The following is a 22,037-nucleotide window of genomic DNA, read 5'->3' on the forward strand; positions in this document are numbered from 1 at the left end:
CATAAAAAGGGATCATGAATGGGAAAAGAAACTAGAAGAACCTAGCATGAAAATGGAAGAGAGGATAGATATGGAAAGCAGGAAGTGGGAGGTGCATGTCAAAGCAGCAGAGGCTAGGATACAGAGTTTAGAAGAGGAACTGAAAAACCTGAAACAGCCTAAAGAACTGAAGAACATTTTGGGATGGACAACAGAGACTGCTACCTCAGCCACAAACAAGGGGACTGTAGGGAAAGAAGGGGCACAACTGCATGGAGAAGCTCTATCAGAGGAGACTGTAGTAAATGAAAGAGCTAGGCTTTATGTGGAGGCCCTAACAGACAACAACAGAGCCCAAGGAAAGCCGAGAAGGGAAAATGACAGGCCACTGAGCCCAAGTACATTAGCCAGTGAAACTGAAGAAAGGAAAGCTGCAGTGGAGGAAACCAAATTAAATGAGGGGATACACAGGGATATGCAGTGGGAGAATGAAAGGGTGAGGTCAGTCTTTGTGTATGGGCTCCAGGAAGTTGAAGGGGAAACATATGAAGCAAGAAAACAAGGGGAAAAAAAAGCAATTGAAAGCATCATGAAAGCAATAGGAGAAGACGACATGACCCAGCTGGAAAATTTTCGGAGAATAGGGGGGTTTGTAAAAAAAAGAACCCGGTCAGTGAAAGTGACCTTCAAGGCAGAAGCGACTCGGACCAGGATCCTGCAGGAGAAAGCACGATTAAGGGACATGCCGGCATACAGGAAGGTGTATCTCGACTGCGACAGAACACAAGAAGAAAGGCAGAAACTGAGAGAGATGGTACAAAGGCGAAAGGAGGGAAGAGAGGGGATGGAGAAGACAGACAGGAGATCCCAGACCCAGGAAGAAGATCAAATACAGCCTCCCTCACAACTTCCTATAGAAGCCTCCCAACCAGGTCAACCCCAGTGCAACCAAACACTCTAAATCAAAACACCCATGCCACATCCAATGCCCCCACCCACTACATTACAAACTCCACCCCCACAGCAACAACCCATAGTTCCTTACCAGGTCTCCCACTTCCCCAACCCCAATATACCTCCCAGACCACAGTCTTAGAAAAGAAGTTGAAGGTGTGGTATACAAATGCAGATGGAATAACAAACAAGTATGAGTGGCACGAAAGAATCAAAGAGACATCCCCAGACATAATAGCACTCACAGAAACAAAACTCACCAGAATAATAACAGATTCAATCTTTCCATCCGGATATCAAATCCTCAGGAAAGACAGAGGGAGGAGAGGGGGAGGAGTTGCACTGCTCATTAAAAACCAGTGGGGTTTTGAGAAAATGGAAGGAATGGATGGCACGGGCGAAAGGGACTACTTAGTAGGAACAATCCAGTCTGAGGGACATAAGGTGATAATTGCAGTAATGTACAACCCACCACAGAACTGCAGGAGGCCAAGAGAAGAATACGATGAGAGCAACAGAGCAATGATCGACACACTAGCCGAGGTGGCCAGGAGAGCACACATGGGGGAAGCAAAGTTACTAGTTATGGGTGATTTCAATCACAAGGAGATTGACTGGGAAAACCTGGAGCCCCATGGGGGTCCCAAAACATGGAGAGCCAAGATGATGGATGTGGTACTGGAAAACCTCATGCATCAACATGTTAGAGACACTACCAGAGAGAGAGGAGAGGATGAACCAGCAAGGCTGGACCTTGTATTCACCATGAGTAGTTCGGACATCGAGGGTATCATGTATGAAAGGCCCCTGGGAGCTAGTGATCATGTGGTTCTGTGCTTCAACTACATAGTTGAGCTCCAAGTGGAGAGAGTAGCAGGAATAGGCTGGGAAAAACCAAACTACAAAAGGGGGAACTACTCAGGCATGAGGAACTTCCTTCAAGACATTCAGTGGGAGAGGGAACTGACAGGAAAACCAGTACAAGAAATGATGGACTATGTAGCAACAAAATGCAAGGAGGCAGAGGAGAGGTTTGTTCCCAAGGGAAACAGAAATAATGGGAAGAACAGAACGAGTCCTTGGTTCACCCAAAGGTGTAGGGAGGCAAAAACTAGGTGTACTAGAGAATGGAAAAGGTACAGAAGACAGAGAACTCAGGAAAATAAAGAAATCAGCCGAAGAGCCAGAAACGAATATGCACAGATAAGAAGGGAGGCTCAGAGACAATATGAAAATGACATAGCATCAAAAGTAAAGACTGACCCGAAGCTGTTGTACAGCCACATCAGGAGGAAAACAACAGTCAAGGACCAGGTAATCAGACTGAGGAAGGGTGATGGGGAATTCACAAGAAACGACCGAGAGGTTTGTCAGGAGCTCAACACAAGATTTAAAGAGGTATTTACAGTGGAAACCAGTAGGACTCCAAGAAATCAGAACTGGGGGGCACACCAGCAAGTGCTGGATGAGGTACATATAACCAAGGAGGAAGTGAAGAAGCTGCTATGCGAACTTGACACCTCAAAGGCGGTGGGACCAGACAACATCTCTCCATGGGTCCTTAAAGAGGGAGCAGAGATATTGTGTGAGCCATTAACAAAGATCTTCAACACATCATTTGAAACTGGGCAACTCCCTGAGGTATGGAAAATGGCAAATGTAGTCCCAATTTTTAAAAAGGGAGACAGACATGAGGCACTAAACTACAGACCTGTATCACTAACATGTATAGTATGCAAGGTCATGGAGAAGATCATCAGGAGGAGAGTGGTGGGGCACCTGGAAAGAAACAAGGGTATAATTGACAACCAGCACGGTTTGAGGGAAGGAAAATCCTGTGTCACAAACCTACTAGAGTTTTATGACAAGGTGACAGAAGTAAGACAAGAGAGAGAGGGGTGGATTGACTGCATATTTTTGGACTGCAAGAAGGCCTTCGACACAGTTCCTCACAAGAGGTTACTGCAAAAGCTAGAGGATCAGGCACACATAACAGGAAAGGCACTGCAATGGATCAGAGAATATCTGACAGGGAGGCAACAACGAGTTATGGTACGCGACGAGGTGTCAGAGTGGGCGCCTGTGACAAGCGGGGTTCCACAGGGGTCAGTCCTAGGACCTGTTCTGTTCTTGGTATATGTGAACGACATAACGGAAGGGATAGACTCAGAAGTGTCCTTGTTTGCAGATGATGCAAAGTTAATGAGAAGAATCAAATCGGACGAGGATCAGGCAGGACTACAAAGAGACCTGGACAGGCTACAAGCCTGGTCCAGCAACTGGCTCCTTGAATTTAACCCTGCCAGATGCAAAGTCATGAAGATTGGGGAAGGGCAAAGAAGACCGCAGACACAATATAGTTTAGATGGCCAAAGACTGCAAACCTCACTCAAGGAAAAAGATCTGGGGGTGAGTATAACACCGAGCATATCTCCTGAGGCACACATCAATCAGATAACTGCTGCAGCATACGGGCGCCTGGCAAACCTACGGATAGCGTTCCGATATCTCAGTAAGGATTCGTTTAAGACTCTGTATACCATCTACGTCAGGCCCATACTGGAGTATGCAGCACCAGTTTGGAATCCACACCTAGTCAAGCACGTCAAGAAATTAGAGAAAGTGCAAAGGTTTGCAACAAGACTAGTCCCAGAGCTACGGGGATTGTCCTACGAAGAAAGGTTGAGGGAAATCAGCCTGACGACACTGGAGGACAGGAGGGTCAGGGGAGATATGATAACGACATATAAAATACTGCGCGGAATAGACAAGGTGGACAAAGACGGGATGTTCCAGAGATGGGACACAGACTCAAGAGGTCACAATTGGAAGTTGAAGACTCAGATGAATCAAAGGGATGTTAGGAAGTATTTCTTCAGTCATAGAGTAGTCAGGCCATGGAATAGCCTAGAAAGGGATGTAGTGGAGGCAGGAACCATACATAGTTTTAAGGCGAGGTATGATAGAGCTCATGGGGCAGGGAGAGAGAGGACCTAGTAGCAATCAGCGAAGAGGCGGGGCCAGGAGCTGTGAATCGACCCCTGCAACCACAAATAGGTGAGTACAAATAGGTGAGTACACACACACACACGTTAGGCCTAAAAAGCAAGGATTTTTTCTGCCAAATAAGCAGAGTTAAAATTTGTTTATACCATAAATATGTGAAAATCAGTTTGAACATTACAAAAAATATGTATCATTGATTTTAAGTAATGTTTAAATTTCAACTGGTCTATGATATATTTAGTGGAATCTGGCAAAAACAAAAAAAAAAAAAAAGACTTTAGGTTAGGTTAGGATTTTAAGTTTGGTTAGGTTAGGTTTTTAAGTTAGCCCTTGCACCATTGAGGAAAGAGGCTAGAGAGAACTTACAGGAGGGATCATTATGGGTCTTTGTGCTGCAAATGGGGCACTTGGTGGCTAATACACAATACTGAGCTAAAACTACCATTATTATTATATTCACAAAATGTGCTCAACCCATTTGTGTCACAAAGTGTAAAAAGGCTGAGGGGAGCTATTGGTTATGGGATAAACTTGTGAATCAACAAGGAAAACTAGAGTTGGCATAATACAGTGGAACCCCGAATATCGGCCGCTGCGTTTATTGGTCAAATCATATTTAGGCCGGTTTTTTGGTCAAAATTTTGCTCTGTATTTCGGCTGGTGCCTTGCAAATCGGCTGTATTACGTGCCTCAGCTCTTCTCCCACCGGTACGCTGCTGTGTAGGTGAGTCAGTCTTCCTGTGTCTCTCGGTGAATGAGCATATATTCTGCACATTCATCCAAACATTTCCTTAAAATCCATTGGTTTCTGTGCTTGTTTATTAAGTGCAACTGTGAAATAAGCCACCTTGGGCCCAAAGAAAGTTCCTAGTAAAGTTCCTTTGGTAAAGAAAGTGAGAAACACAATGGATTTTAAGAAAGAAGTTATTGAAAAATGTGAGAGTGGTGTTCGAGTGCTAGAACTTATCAGGATGTATGGGAAATCCAAATCAACAATCACTTCTGTCCTGGCAAAAGAAAGAACAAATCAAGGAAGCTGATGTGGCAAAAGGGGTAAATATGTTAACGAAAAAGAGATCACAAACAATGGAAGATGTGGAGAGAGGCAGGGAGTGTAGCAGGCATGCAGGGAGTGTAGCATGGAGGGAGAGAGTGTAGCAGGGAGGCAGGGAGTGTAGCATGGAGGGAGGGCATGAAGCAGGGAGTGTAGCAGGGAGCGTAGCAGGGAAATGGAGTGTGAAAGGCAGGCAGGGAGTGTAGCAGGCAGGCAGGGAGTGTAGCAGGCATGCAGGGAGTGTAGCAAGCATGCAGGGAGTGTAGCAGGCAGGGAGGGAAGTAACCCCAGAGAGGGCTTTGATACCTGAAGTCTTTATAGAGGGAGATTCCCCTTCAAAACAATAATTAGTGCTCCCTCCCTCCTCCCCCCTGTCTTCCATAAGCCAACAAGAGTCTTCAATAAAGATATGTAATAGTGATTTAAATGTTTATTTATTTATTTTATTTAGTTTTTATTGTTTTTTATTATTTTTTTATTATCACACTGGCCGATTCCCACCAAGGCAGGGTGGCCCGAAAAAGAAAAACTTTCACCATCATTCACTCCATCACTGTCTTGCCAGAAGGGTGCTTTACACTACAGTTTATAAACTGTAACATTAACACCCCTCCTTCAGAGTGCAGGCACTGTACTTCCCATCTCCAGGACTCAAGTCCGGCCTGCCGGTTTCCCTGAATCCCTTCATAAATGTTACTTTGCTCACACTCCAACAGCACGTCAAGTATTAAAAACCATTTGTCTCCATTCACTCCTATCAAACACGCTCACGCATGCCTGCTGGAAGTCCAAGCCCCTCGCACACAAAACCTCCTTTACCCCCTCCCTCCAACCCTTCCTAGGCCGACCCCTACCCCGCCTTCCTTCCACTACAGACTGATACACTCTTGAAGTTATTCTGTTTCGCTCCATTCTCTCTACATGTCCGAACCACCTCAACAACCCTTCCTCAGCCCTCTGGACAACAGTTTTGGTAATCCCGCACCTCCTCCTAACTTCCAAACTACGAATTCTCTGCATTATATTCACACCACACATTGCCCTCAGACATGACATCTCCACTGCCTCCAGCCTTCTCCTCGCTGCAACATTCATCACCCATACTTCACACCCATATAAGAGCGTTGGTAAAACTATACTCTCATACAATGTAATTAATCTTAAAAAATGTATTTTTTTTTTTAATATTTTTGGGTGTCTGGAACGGATTAATTGTATTTACATTAATTCTTATGGGAAATATTGCTTCAAATTTAGGCCAACCTTTTGGAACAGATTATGGCCGATATTTGGGGTTCCACTGTAAATCTGTTTCAGTTAAAAAAACATTGTGTGTCTGTACTAAAAGAAGAGCAGGCAGCAACACAAGAGTGCCCAGGCAGTGAAAAACTAACTGAAAATGAATCCTACATCCTCAATGATAAATGGAACAATTGAGCAAAGTTATTCAGTTTTCAATGAAACTTGACAAGTTACACAGAGAGGTCCTGGGCACTTTTCCATGTGAAAGCTATGTATGAGTCTAGTATGACCAGTATGCAAACATACAAGAACTGTTTCCCAAACTTGACAATGATGAAAAGAAGTTGACCAAGCATCCAAATGTAGTTTAATCAAGAACAACTTGTCCATTAAACTGGACCAATGATGTTGCCACTGATCCTGGATCTGCTTAAGAAACATCTACAAAATAAGTGAAATAAGGAAGCATACATCCCCACAAGAGTTCTGGGTTGCGGAATGTATAGAAATGTCAGAAAGTTTGTTACCATAGACACCTGAATAACCAGAGACCCAGCAAATGATGATGTGTTTATATTTGCTGAAGAGATGACACAGCCAGTGTTGAATGTGAAGGATGATGGGATGTGAGGAGTTAAAGCTCTTTTCAGCTTGAAATGCACTTTGAGAGGAGGCAGTAGGAAAAGAAGTAATGAGGATGATGGCTGCAAGAACTGCATATAATTCTGCCATGAAAATACTCGACAAATCTGTTAAGAACAGGGTATCAGCTCAGGAGGCATTCTTAATGCAGAAAATACATTAGAAAATGCAATATCATGGCCAACCAGTTATTTTAAGCAGCTGTAATTGGTTTAAATCCAACAAATTTTTCCACAGTTCATGGCCAAAGAACAGACTATGATGGACCTGTGGACTAGTAAGAAGACTTGTTTAGAAAGAGAAGGATATCTGTTGGACAAGTAAAGAATACCATGCATACTGGACTGAATGTGAGCTGTATTATCATAGAGAACAGCAGGGTGACAGAAGGGTATCATCAAGGCTCTTCCCAGGAATAGGAAATTCACAGGCCTGGTTGAGTGCACAAGACAATCACAAAAAAGTATAGTAAAAATATGTAAACTACATCCTCCCACCCCACCATCCCACTCACAACAGAATCCAAAAAGATGTAGACTAAGTACACAAACAGCCTTAGGAGCAATTGACCATTAGAGGTTTAGTAGCAGCCACAGGTTTAAAAGGTATGTTAGCCTCATATACCATCTTGAATATAGCAAAATTCATTTGGAAAGGGGGCATCACTGAACTACTATATTTTTTCCTTCATTCCTATATAAAAAAAGCATTGCCCACCAGTAAGCCACAGCTGTAGTGGCAGCTCATCCTCCAGTCATAGGGAGTAAATGGGTTTCCAAGCATAACTAATAAATTGGGATGGTTTTCTTTCTTAGTCACAGCCATTCTGGTCTCAGAAACCTTAGTAAGTACATATAGGCTATTGCATCATCGAAGCTTTCAATCCCTCACCATGAAAAGTTCAAAGCCTAAGAGTTCTTAAATACTGAAGACCACTGAAGGAATACCTGTAATATGCGATACAGCCTCTCCTCGCTTAATGACAGAGTTCCGTTCCTAACACCATGTCAGTAAATAAATTTGTCGCTAAGCAAGGAGCATGCTATTATGGTAGTGGGTTTGTGTCAAGCATCTTTGATATTGTTTTAATGGCACCTTTGTACCATTTATAAAATTTTTAGTATATTTTTAAATGTTTATACAGTAGCGTACTGTATACTGTAATAAACAGAATAGAGGAAATAAGCTCTAATATACATTATTCAATTATAATTGAAAGAATTAAGAGTAAGACGGAGAATAGGATAGCAGATGAACAAGGAGGCTTTAGGAAAGGTAGGGGGTGTGTGGACCAGGTGTTTACAGTGAAACATATAAGTGAACAGTATTTAGATAAGGCTAAAGAGGTCTTTGTGGCATTTATGGATTTGGAAAAGGCGTCCTCTTCAAGGGGGGCTCCTTGGCGTGGTGAAGAGGCTCTTGGTCTGAGGAATTAGACCTATCGGTCTTCTTCCTCAGACCGAACCTAATTACCCCCCAATCTCCCCTCCCCTATCCCATCCTCCCCATCCTCCCCTTTTTCCTTTCCTCCTCCTCCTCCCCACTCCTCCCTTTTGCCCTTCCTCTTTTTGTCCTTTGGGATTTCTCCCACAGGCGCGCTAGTTCCTAGGTAGGAGAAAGGACACCGGGGTCCATCCCATTCCGTTGAGGTTTCTTGGCGGTGGCGTAGTTTGCCGTGGAATCTGGATTGCCTAGGGATGTCCCGATCCCTCTCCGGTATCCCGGAGTAGCTTTGGGTGTCTTTTGGGCGACGGGTGTAGCTCTGGAAGCCACCTTTCGGATTCCGGGGGTGGTGGCTGAAGGAGGTATGCTTTGTGGCGGATATCCGGCCGCCCTCTCTTTTGTCCACCGAGGTAGCTCGGCAGATGTGAGGTTGCTATCCCAGATTGCTGGTTTACTGGCATGAAGGGTAGGGTATGGCACGGGTTCCATGCTGCATCTGCGCTACTAGCGGTGTCGAGTCCTCTTGGGCGCGGAGGGAGATTTCTGGCCCTTTCATCCCTCCTAGGAACTATCCCTCCCCGGTCCCCCCTTTTTTTTTCTTTTTTTTTATTTTTATTTTCTTTTCTTCTTTCTTTTTTTTTCTTAAAAACAAAAAGAAAGAAGTAACCTAACCATGGCAGCCCTAGTCCATGAACCTGGTACCCCCGGGCCCCTTCTTGATACCGCACCCCGTTCTGACCCCGCCTCGTCTTTGGACCACTCTTCAGACATTCCTCATGCCTCTGTACCTATTGCCGGTGCTGTTTCCTCACCCGCTTCAGGTACTGAGGCCTCGACTGACTCCTTCGATTTATCAGACCTTCGCTCTCCTCTGACTATGCTTCCGGCCTCTCCCTCTACGGTGCGGCAATTTTCAAATCGCCGACCCGTTCCACGTCGGACCAACTCTGGTCCCACGCCTAAACGTCAACGACAATTACCTGCTGATGATACTTCTCCACCTTCACCTTCTCGTTCTTCTCAGAAACGATCGACACGTCCTTCACTACCTTTCCACGCTCAGTTTCAGACTGAACAGTGGACTAAATTCTTCACTTTACGACCAACTTCCTCTACTGCCTATCTTTCTGACCATAGTATTGGCAAGGCACTCCTACGCCATGTTGGTAAAGATATTTCTTTTCATGCTCTTAAGAGCGGTACGCGCATCATTACCGTACAGAATGCTACCCAGGCTCGTGAGCTCTCTCGTCTTACCCATATAGATACTGTTCCTGTCACCCTTGAAAAACATCATTCCCTCAATTCTTGTAGTGGTACCGTTATTCTGCCCCATACCATAGTTCAACAAAATTTCCAGACATGTGGCACCGACATTCTAGAACAGCTGGAACTCCAAGATCTCCCAATCCTCAAGGTAGACACTTACGTTCTTCCTGCCCGTGGGCGGAGACGATACCCTAGCAATGTGGCTCGTTTAACTTTTGACAGCCGAGAACTCCCATCCTCCGTTTATATAGCAGGACATCGGTTACAAGTTCGAAAGGTGATCCCTACACCACAACAGTGTAGAAATTGCTGGCGATTTGGCCATCCAGCGAAATATTGCAGATCTATCGCCGAATGCCCAGTCTGTGGTGCCGATGACCATTCTAATACGTCTTGCAATCGATCTCCCTCTTGCCTTAACTGTCATGAGGCTCACCCTTCGTACTCTCGCCGTTGTCAGGTCTATTTAAACGAGCGGGAAATCCGTTACCTCAAAGAGACAGAAGGTCTCCCTTATGCCATGGCAGTTTCTCATCTCCGCCTCCAAGGGAGACTCCCACGTGTTTCTTATTCCCGTGTTTCAAAACGTCCCCCCACTTCTGGTATCCCATCTTCTACACCCACCTCTGTGGTTACCTCTCCCATAATCACTCCTGTATCTAATCCTTTTGCTGTCCTCGGCTCAGACGTCCCTACTTCAACGCCTCAGTCTAATCTCGCTTCTTCGAGTTCTCTCTTACAAGCCTCAGTATCGACGAGACCTCGTACGACACCTCTTCCCAATCGTCCCTCTACTTCTCAAAAGTCAAAAAAAGGTCCGGTAACACCTCCTACCCATCTTCCACCTCCTCATTTTACCCTCCCTGTCTCTGTCCCTAGTTCTTCCCCTCTCACTGGCTCAGTTACAAGTGCAGAGGTTCACCCTCCTCCTCGTAATGTACCTTCCTCCCCTGTTCCCTCCCAAGTTTCTTCCTCTTCTGCCACCTCCCAGGTTCCTGTCTCTTCTGTCCCCTGCCACGCTTCTCCAGTTCCCTCCACCCTTTCGCCCCCCCCTACCTTGGTACAGTCCAATACAGTTCCAATCTTTACTCATCCTCCCCCTACCATTCCCAATATTGTCTCCCATACGACATCTCTGAATTCCGAAACACTTGAAGCAATCTCTGAATATATTGCAGAGACCAAACCATCAATGGACACTGATCCACCTTCCGCTCTTCCTCTCTCCTCTGCTCCATCTGCGCAACTCCTTTCTTCACAGCGCACCGTTCCTTCGCTGCTTGAACATTTTCCACTGCCTCCGCATGTGGACTTTTCTAACCCTTCTAGTCCGTAGGAACCCTTACCTGCGGATTTCAAGTATCTTTATCATTGCCAATCATGGCCTTTTTACAGTGGAATATACGCGGCCTCAGGGGTAATCGGGGTGAGCTTCAGATGTTACTCTCCCAGTTTGCCCCTGTTGGTGTTTGCTTACAGGAACCAAAATTACACTCTGCTGTTATTTCTCACATCTCAGGCTATAATTTATTGTATTCTTCAGATCCTTTTCCTGATGGGACCTTTAATGAAAGTGCCCTTCTTCTCCGCACTGATATTCCGTACCATCAGCTATTTGTTCATACTTCGCTGCATTACACAGCAGCCCGTATCCACTTACATAGGTGGTATACGCTCTGTTCTTTATATCTCTCTCCTTCTCGGGCATTATCTATTCCGGATTTTGCCTTCCTTGTTTCGTCATTACCGCCACCGATTCTGTTACTTGGTGATTTTAATGCCCACCATTTCCTCTGGGGAGGGTCTCACTGTGATTCCCGTGGAATTCAGTTAGAGGCTTTTCTTGCCACCCACCCCCTCCATGTTTTAAATACAGGTACTCACACCCATTTTGATCCTCGGACTCATACTCTCTCTTGCATCGATCTCTCAGTTTGCTCTTCCTCCGCCGCATTAGACTTTACTTGGTCTGTTCTCCCGGACTTACATGACAGTGATCATTTCCCAATCATTCTTACTTCCCCTTCATATTCGCCACCTCTTCGCACCCCACGCTGGCAATTTCATCGGGCAAATTGGAACCTTTACTCACACCTGACTGTTTTTAAAGAGGTTCCTTCTTCGTCCTCCATCGATGAGCTTTTACACCTCTTCTCGTCCTCCGTTTTCACCGCAGCTTCTCATTCTATACCCCAAACTTCGGGCAGGCATTCTCAGAAATGCGTGCCTTGGTGGTCTCCTGCTTGTGCTCGTGCAGTACGTTTGAAACGCGCTGCATGGGGCAGGTACCGGTACAATAGAACCACAGAGCGACTCCTTGATTTTAAACAGAAGTGTGCGATCGCTCGCCGTGTCATCCGTGACGCTAAACGCACTTGCTGGCGAGATTATGTCTCCACCATCACCTCTGCTTCCTCTATGAGTGCAGTCTGGAAAAAAGTACGAAAACTGAGTGGTAAATATTCTCCTGACCCGGCTCCTGTTCTGCGGGTTGCCGGTGTTGATATAGCAAACCCACTAGATGTTGCCAATGAAATTGGCAATCATCTGGTCCGTATTTCTCAGGGACTCCATCTATGCCCCTCATTTCTTTCCTCAAAGTCTGCCAGAGAGTTAGCACCCTTGGACTTTTCTTCTCTCAGAGAAGAACAGTATAATGTGCCTTTTACACTTCAAGAACTGGAGGCAACACTCTCAGCTTGTCGATCATCGGCAGCTGGGCCCGACGACATTCATATTCGTATGCTACAACATTTACATCAGTCAGCCCTTGCAGTCCTATTACACCTTTACAATCTTATTTGGTCACAAGGAGTTCTTCCACAGCTGTGGAAATCCGCCATTGTTTTCCCTTTCCGCAAACCAGGCACTACGGGACATGAAACCTCCCACTATCGTCCCATTGCTCTTACCAGTGCAGTTTGCAAAGTAATGGAACGTCTAGTAAATAGACGTTTAGTGTGGTATTTAGAGACACACAACAGTCTCTCCACTCGTCAATATGGCTTTCGTAAGGGACGTTCTACCATAGACCCCTTACTGCGCTTGGATACGTATGTTCGTAATGCCTTTGCGAATAACCACTCAGTTATTGCCATATTTTTTGACCTTGAGAAGGCATATGACACAACTTGGAGGTATAATATTTTAGCCCAAGCCCACTCCTTAGGCCTTCGAGGCAATCTACCATCCTTCCTTAAGAACTTTTTAACTGACAGGCATTTCCGTGTTCGGGTTAATAATGTGCTCTCCCCGGACTTTGTCCAAGCTGAAGGTGTCCCCCAGGGATGTGTTCTGAGCACAACACTTTTTCTCCTTGCTATTAATGATTTGGCCTCTAGTCTTCCATCAAATATTTGGTCATCACTCTATGTTGATGACTTCGCTATTGCCTGTGCAGGCGCTGACTGTCACCTCCTTACAGTTTCTCTCCAGCATGCAGTCGACCGTGTTTCCAATTGGGCCACCACACATGGGTTTAAATTTTCCAGCACTAAAACCCACCAAATCACTTTCACTAGACGCTCTGTCATCTCTGATCATCCTTTGTACCTCTATGGCTCACGTATCCCTGAACGTGATACAGTCAAGTTTCTGGGCCTCCTCTTTGATCGTAGGTTATCCTGGAAACCTCACATTACCTCTCTGAAGGCAACTTGTCACAGCCGGCTGAACCTTCTTAAAACCCTTGCTCATCTTTCGTGGGGAGCTGATCGTCGAACCCTCCTTCACCTACATTCCACCCTTATTTTATCGAAACTTGATTATGGTGACCAGATCTATTCAGCAGCATCTCCTGCTACTCTCTCTAGCCTTAACCCCATTCATCACCAAGGATTACGTTTATGCCTTGGTGCTTTTCGCTCTTCCCCTGTCGAAAGCCTCTATGCAGAAGCGAACGTTCCATCCTTATCCGATCGCCGTGATGCCCATTGCCTGCGCTACTATGTACGCTCTCATGATCTCCGCAATCCTTCCATTTATAGAATGGTCACTGATATTAGTAGACATTCTTTATTTGTTCGCCGCCCCTGCTTACTCTGTCCCTTCTCTCTTCGCCTTCATTCGCTCTTGTCTTCTCTTCAACTACCACCTTTCTATGTACATGTAGCATCTCACTTTTCCCTACCCCCCTGGGAGGTCCCAGCTGTTCGAGTCTGTTCTTTCTCCCTCCCTTGCTCGAAAGCCCAACTGTCTACGGTCGCTTCCCGCTCTCTTTTTCTTGACCACTTTCACTCTCATTCTCATGCCATTGCTGTGTACACAGATGGCTCTAAGTCTTCTGACGGCGTAGGATTCGCAGCAGTGTTTCCGGACAGCGTCGTACAAGGGCATTTACTATCTTCAGCTAGTATTTTTACTGCTGAATTATATGCCATCCTTACAGCACTTATCCGTATTGCATCTATGCCTGTGTCATCATTTGTGGTTGTCTCAGACTCCCTTAGTGCTTTACAGGCTATACAAAAATTTGATACACCTCACCCCTTAGTCCTCCGTATCCAACTTTGGCTACGCCGCATCTTTACTAAGCATAAAGATATTGTTTTTTGTTGGGTCCCTGGTCATGTTGACGTACAGGGCAATGAACAGGCAGACACTGCTGCGCGGTCAGCAGTACATGACCTACCAGTTTCTTATAGAGGTATTCCATGTACGGACTATTTTGCTGTAATATCTTCCCACCTTCACACCCGTTGGCAACAACGTTGGTCTACTATGCTCGGCAACAAACTTCAGTCTATTAAACCGAGTATAGGTTACTGGCCGTCTTCTTATCACCAGTGTCGAGGTTGGGAGACTACTCTCTCCCGTCTTCGCATTGGCCATACTCGTCTTACTCATGGATATCTCATGGAGAGGCGTCTTGCTCCTCTCTGTGAGAATTGCCAAGCTCCATTATCAGTCAGCCACATTCTGTTGGACTGCCCACTTTATCAACGAGCACGCAGAATTTACCTCTGTCGTCGTCTTCGCCCCGCTGCTCTCTCTTTACCTTCCCTTCTCGCTGATGGACCCACCTTTCATCCGGACTCTCTTATTGACTTTTTGACAACGACTGACTTACTTCACAAATTCTGATACTTTCAGCCCTTTCTACTTGTATCTCTTGCTACCCTCTACCCCCGTACTATCCCCTGCCCCGCTGTTTTCTGTAACCTGCTGATCATCCCCCCTCCCTCCTGCCATCCAATTCCCTTGCTTCCTTCCCTACCCTGCAGCGCTGTATAGCCCTTGTGGCTTAGCGCTTCTTTTTGATTATAATAATAATGGAAAAGGCGTATGACAGGGTGGATAGGGGGGCAATGTGGCAGATGTTGCAAGTGTATGGTGTAGGAGGTAGGTTACTGAAAGCAGTGAAGAGCTTTTACGAGGATAGTGAGGCTCAAGTTAGAGTATGTAGGAAAGAGGGAGATTTTTTCCCAGTAAAAGTAGGCCTTAGACAAGGATGTGTGATGTCACCGTGGTTGTTTAATATATTTATAGATGGGGTTGTAAGAGAAGTAAATGCGAGGGTCTTGGCAAGAGGCGTGGAGTTAAAAGATAAAGAATCACACACAAAGTGGGAGTTGTCACAGCTGCTCTTTGCTGATGACACTGTGCTCTTGGGAGATTCTGAAGAGAAGTTGCAGAGATTGGTGGATGAATTTGGATGGGTGTGCAAAAGAAGAAAATTAAAGGTGAATACAGGAAAGAGTAAGGTTATGAGGATAACAAAAAGATTAGGTGATGAAAGATTGAATATCAGATTGGAGGGAGAGAGTATGGAGGAGGTGAACGTATTCAGATATTTGGGAGTGGACGTGTCAGCAGATGGGTCTATGAAAGATGAGGTGAATCATAGAATTGATGAGGGAAAAAGAGTGAGTGGTGCACTTAGGAGTCTGTGGAGACAAAGAACTTTGTCCTTGGAGGCAAAGAGGGGAATGTATGAGAGTATAGTTTTACCAACGCTCTTATATGGGTGTGAAGCATGGGTGATGAATATTGCAGTGAGGAGAAGGCTGGAGGCAGTGGAGATGTCATGTCTGAGGGCAATGTGTGGTGTGAATATAATGCAGAGAATTCGTAGTTTGGAAGTTAGGAGGAGGTGTGGGATTACCAAAACTGTTGTCCACAGGGCTGAGGAAGGGTTGTTGAGGTGGTTCGGACATGTAGAGAGAATGGAGCGAAACAGAATGACTTCAAGAGTGTATCAGTCTGTAGTGGAAGGAAGGCGGGGTAGGGGTCGGCCTAGGAAAGGTTGGAGGGAGGGGGTAAAGGAGGTTTTGTGTGCGAGGGGCTTGGACTTCCAGCAGGCATGCGTGAGCGTGTTTGATAGGAGTGAGTGGAGACAAATGGTTTTTAATACTTGACGTGCTGTTGGAGTGTGAGCAAAGTAACATTTATGAAGGGATTCAGGGAAACCGGCAGGCCGGACTTGAGTCCTGGAGATGGGAAGTACAGTGCCTGCACTCTGAAGGAGGGGTGTTAATGTTGCAGTTTAAAAACTGTAGTGTAAAGCACCCTTCTGGCAAGACAGTGATGGAGTGAATGATGGTGAAAGTTTTTCTTTTTCGGGCCACCCTGCCTTGGTGGGAATCGGCCAGTGTGATAATAAAAAAAAATAATAAAAAGGTATGCATACTGGTCAGAAAGACCATAGTATGTCCAGGTTGTCAGTAAACGAGTACGTCGCTAAGTGAGGAGAGGCTATTTATACCTACTCCTGCGTGGTACTGGGAACTTTAAAATAGCATATAGATATAAAGGAGAGTAATTGCTGGTAAAGCTGTTCACAGCAAACCTTTGAACAAAACTGTTACATGCAGATGTGGTATTGAATCCACATTAAAAGAAAAGAAAAGCAAACAAGCTAGTAATTAAAAAATGAGCTAAATTTATTGCTTCCAGAGCTAAACAGAAGAAATAACAAAGAAAAGCTGTAAGCATTAGAAATGAAATTTTTGGAGAAAGAATGAAAAGAGACGACATAACTATGTACTATATTCAAAATAAAAATACTGTATAAAAATAAAATTGACAAGATTTCTTAGCCACATGTTTGGCAGAAAAAGATGCCATAACTATAAACTAAGAAAGAAGTGGTACATAAAGGATGCTAAAAGGTTTTTCTTTGCAAACAATGGTAGACAAGTGGAGGTAGCAAGTGCTATAGCCATTAGAAATTTAAAAAATTTTATGACAGTCCAAATACTGTAGATGAGATGCCAAATGCTTACCTCTGCTCCTGTAGCTACAAACAGGAAATCCCTATTTGCTTTCAGTGAGAAACAGGAATGTTAAAAGAATGGAGAGAGCTCCTAGTAGGAAAAGAAAAAGGAAAAATACAGTGGAGCCCCAGTTTTCAAATTTAATTTGTTCAGATATTGATTTGACAACCAAAATCGACAACAACCAAAGCAGTTTTTCCCATAGAGAATAATGTAAATAGAATTAATCAGTTCCAGACCCCAAACGACAATATAGCAAGTACGTAAGTAAGTTTATTCAGGTATACACAAATACAGTTACATAGATTATCATACATAGCAACATATGTGTAGAGAACCTAGGATAACCCAAAAAAGTCAGAGTGACTTATTTCCATTGGGGTCCTTTACTTATTTCCATTGGGGTTCTATAATAAAATAATAATGTACAGTGGACCCCCGGTTTATGATCAGCTCCCAGTGCGACCAATTATGTAAGTGTATTTATGTAAGTGCGTTTGTATGTGTATGTTTCGGGGTCTGAAATGGACTAATCTCAGCATTCTCAAATCCATAAATACAAAACACCAATATGAAAAACAGTACAGAATGGGTCACATAACCAGAGACCAAACAAAACGTTACTCGTCAATCCTAACCAGCCTGATAAGAAGGGCAAAAAAATTGTATTATGAGAACAGATTATCCAACTTACGAGGTGATATAAAAAAGACCTGGAAAACCCTATCAGAAATTCTGGGAACAAAAAAGATATCACGAAATAGCGAAATAAAATTAGCAAAATCAGATGAACCCCAACTCCCACCAACAGAAACAGCAAACAGACTCAATGATTTCTTCTCCACTATAGGACAAAACCTTGCCAATAAAATCCCAAGCTCAGATACCCCACCAAATGACTACCTCACCGGCAACTACCCGAACACACTGTTCCTAGCTCCGACTAACCCATACGAAGTCTCCCTTATTATCAACGCACTAAAAAACAAGGCAGGAGATTTAAATACCTTACCACCCTTTATATACAAAAAAGTGTCACAAGTGCTATCACCAATCATTGCAACACTCTTTAACAAATCCATTGAATCCTCCACCTTCCCTACAGTACTCAAAATAACAAGGGTCACCCCGATCCACAAAGGAGGAGACCAAACAGAGTTGAATAACTATAGGCCAATATCCAACTTACACCCTCTCTCAAAAATCTTCGAAAAATTAATTCATAAACGAATCTACTCCTACCTTATCTCCCAAAACATACTCAACCCCTGCCAATTTGGATTCAGGCCTAATAAAAATACTAATGATGCTATTATACACATGCTAGAACATATATACACTGCAATAGAGAAAAAAGAAGTCCCACTGGGGATCTTCATTGACTTACGTAAAGCTTTTGATACAGTTGACCATGACTTGCTCCACGTAAAATTATCACACTATGGTATAAGAGGGCACTCCCTCAACTACCTCAAGTCATACCTCAGCAACAGAAGCCAATATGTGTACGCAAATGGGGCAAACTCTTCTGCACAACCAATTACAGTTGGTGTCCCACAGGGAAGTGTCCTTGGCCCTCTTCTCTTTCTCCTATACATAAATGACCTACCAAATGCTTCTCAATTACTCAAACCCACACTATTTGCTGATGACACAACATACGTCTTCTCCCACCCGAGCCCAGTCACGCTAGCCAATACTGTAAATACCGAATTACAGAAAATATCTACCTGGATGAGTACTAACAAACTTACACTAAACATTGACAAAACCTACTTCATTCAGTTTGGTAACAGAGCTACAGATGTCCCTCTTAACATAATGATAAACGGATCACCTATCACAAAGCTAACAGAGGGAAAATTCTTAGGAATCCACCTTGATAATAGACTCAAATTTCATACACATATACAACAAATTTCTAAGAAAATTTCCAAGACTGTAGGCATACTATCGAAGATACGGTACTATGCTCCACAGTCAGCCCTCCTGGCCCTATATCACTCTCTTATTTACCCCTATCTCACCTATGGAATTTGTGCATGGGGCTCAACAACAAGTAACCATCTCAGACCACTAATTACCCAACAAAAGGCTGCAGTTAGAATGATAACAAATTCTCACTACAGGCAGCACACTCCACCAATATTCAATACACTCAACCTACTCACCATACAAAACATCCATACTTATTACTGCACCTATTACATACATAGAACACTCAACTCTGATATTAACCCTCCCCTCAAACATCTCCTTGCCAACCTCAACAGAACACATGACCATAACACAAGGCACAGATCACTCTTTGATATTCCTCGTGTCCATCTCACGCTATGCAAAAACTCAATGCACATAAAAGGCCCTAAAATCTGGAATTCATTACCTGTTAATATAAAAGAAACACTACCTGTTTATAAATTCAAGTCTCTTCTCAAAGATCACTTACTCACCCAAAACCAAATAAATACTGAATAACTGAACCTTATAAATTGTATATCTTAAATGTTTCTCACAATTATATCACATAAATGTTAAACCTAAAACCCAATCTAACTTTATTATTTTTTAAATTCACTACCTAACAGAATACTCCATTCTACTGAATTTACAACAATGCATGCAACCATATGACCTGTCTTTGTAATACTCACTTGTGCTTTATAGTAATCAGTTTACATTAATGTTTTTCACTGATTTCATCATTGCTTAGTTAATCTTAAGTTAATTTTAAGCCAGCCCGTAATGCTATGCATAGTATAAGTGGCTTTGGCATGCTGCTCTTATCTGTATTTTTTTTTGTACCTCTGTAAGTGTGCTCAAATTATAAATAAATAAATAAATAAATAAAAAATAAATCTAATTCACAATGTTCCTTGTGGGAACAAATTCGGTCAGTACTGGCACCTGAACATACTTCTGGAATGAAATAATATTGTAAACCGGGGGTCCACTGTACTAACTACTACATAAAACAATGTGTAAAATTATACAGCACAGGGAAACTATAAAAATGAAAATTTAACTGAAATACTGTACAGTAAATGAAAATTTAACTGCCCCTTACCTGTCAGAGGAGAGCTAATGTTGTTTCACTTCTTTGTCTCTCTTCACCACTAACACCTTGTTCTGGCTCAATGGTTCTGTCTCACTAAAAACTTGTCAAGTGAGGTTTGTTTCAGGCTCTGTTTTAACACTCGTCTAAATTGAGACATTACACTGTCATTATACGTATTAGAGAGACAGATGGACACTGCTTAGTCTGGATGGTATTTTTCAGCAAACTCCTGAACTTAATAGCCACCAGGCTACAGTGCCCTGTGGCCTGGTGGATAAAGCTCTCGCTTTGCACGGCTAGGGTCTGGGTTTGATTCCCGGCTAGGGTAGAAACATTGGGCATGTTTCCTTACACCTGTTGTCTGTTCCCCATCAGTAAAATGGGTACCTGGGTATTAGTCAACTGGTGTGGGTCACATCCTGGGACAAAACTGACCTAATTTGCCTGAAATGCTCTGAGAGCATAACAAGCAGCTTTCTATATTAGTAGTATGTCATTGATGTCAGCTAGGCCTGTATACCTTGTACATGTACTTGTAGAAATAAAGACATTATATTACTATTATGCCATTTAGCACACATTTCCTTGACAAGTGCAATGGGCACATCATCCCTTCCCTCCTCTTCCTCTGATGACAGCTCCTCCACTGCAATCTGTTGCTGCTCCTTCTGAAGGTCTAGAAGCTTTTCTGTCGTAAGTTCAGTTCTATGTTTCTCCACCAACTCCACATCATCTTCAGTCACCTCTAGGCCCAAGATCTTCCCCAGTCACACAATATCCTCTACTGGCTCAGGCTCATCTTCAGAGCCTTCAAAATCCGTAGCTGCCACAAAGTCAGGCCACAATTTCTTCCATGCTGACTGCATGGTTCTAGAAGACACATTACCCCCAGGCTTTGTCTATAGGCCTCAAGCAAGTGAGGATATTGAAATGGTCCTTCCAGAACTCCCTGAGGGTTAAATTTGTTTCCAATGTGACTTCAAAGCATCTTTCAAAAAGTGCTTTAGTGTAGAGTTTCTTGAACTTACAATGGATCTGCTGGTCCATGGGCTGGATAAGAAGAGTGGTGTTAGGGGACAAGAACTTCAAAATTATAAAACTGAACTCCTCCAGCAACTTGTTTTCCAAGCTTGGAGGGTGAGCAGGAGCATTATCCTTTAGTAATAAGTAAAAGGGCCCTGAGTGGCAATTGTTTTAATAAAGTACTTTTTGAGAGTAGCAGAAAAGTCCACTTTGTCCCATTCTGTATATGCAAAAACTTGTACCAAGAGAACATATGAAAACCAAGACATTTTTTTCTCAAACACCTCATTCGAAACCTGACTTATTTGACAAGTAATGCAATCGACAACCGAGGTTCGACTGTAAAACAATATTTATTGAAAGGACAGTGTAAATGTGGAGAAAAATGAAACATGCCACTGAAGCAGTACACCATCTGCCATCAAGCTCAATTCCCCTACTACCTTTACCCCTTTTGTGAGCTGACATATATGGACAAGTCTCCATGTATCTGCTACCTCTTTTTACCTAGCACCATTTACCTGGGTGTCAGACAGCCATTGTTGGGTGGCATTCTGGGGAATGAAAATATACCTTAGACAGGTTTGGGCTATGAAAAGAACTGAGATAGGATAACAGCTCTTAGCCTGTAAATTCAATGGCATAACAAAAAGTATAATTAGTGAATACAGAATGATAAATACACTACAAATGCTAAACCTAGCCACAGCAATTAAGAAGTTACTCAGTATTATTCATTAATATAATAATAATAATCTTTATTTCTACAATAACATATACCATGTATACAGACCTAGCTGCCATCAATGACATACAAAGCCCCTTGTTATGCAGAGCATTTCAGGCAAATTATATTAATTTTGTTCCCCACAATGCAACCTACACCATTTGGCTAGCACCCAAGTATCTAATTACCACTAGGTGAACAGGGACAGCACTTGTTTTAAGGAAACATGCCCCAATGTTTCCACCTGTACCGAGGATCAAACCACAAAACTCAATGTGTGAGCTGAAGTATTAGCAACTGAGCTACAGGACACCTTAAGGCATCAGATACAAAAGCAGTGCTAAAATGTTTATAAACTATACAGAATACATAACAAAAACATTGTACAAGCAGTCAAAATCATAGGATCTATAAATGCCTTACTTA

At 43.5% G+C, this 22,037-nt stretch overlaps 1 long non-coding RNA gene across 1 annotated transcript in view; it reads left to right on the forward strand.

Moving 5' to 3' along the window:
- Window positions 1–22,037, forward strand: part of LOC128690189 (uncharacterized) — a 266,589-nt gene that overhangs the window by 143,956 nt on the left and 100,596 nt on the right. The window lies entirely within an intron of this gene.

Source organism: Cherax quadricarinatus, chromosome 32 (genome assembly GCF_038502225.1).
Source record: "Cherax quadricarinatus isolate ZL_2023a chromosome 32, ASM3850222v1, whole genome shotgun sequence".
NCBI lineage: Eukaryota > Metazoa > Arthropoda > Malacostraca > Decapoda > Parastacidae > Cherax > Cherax quadricarinatus.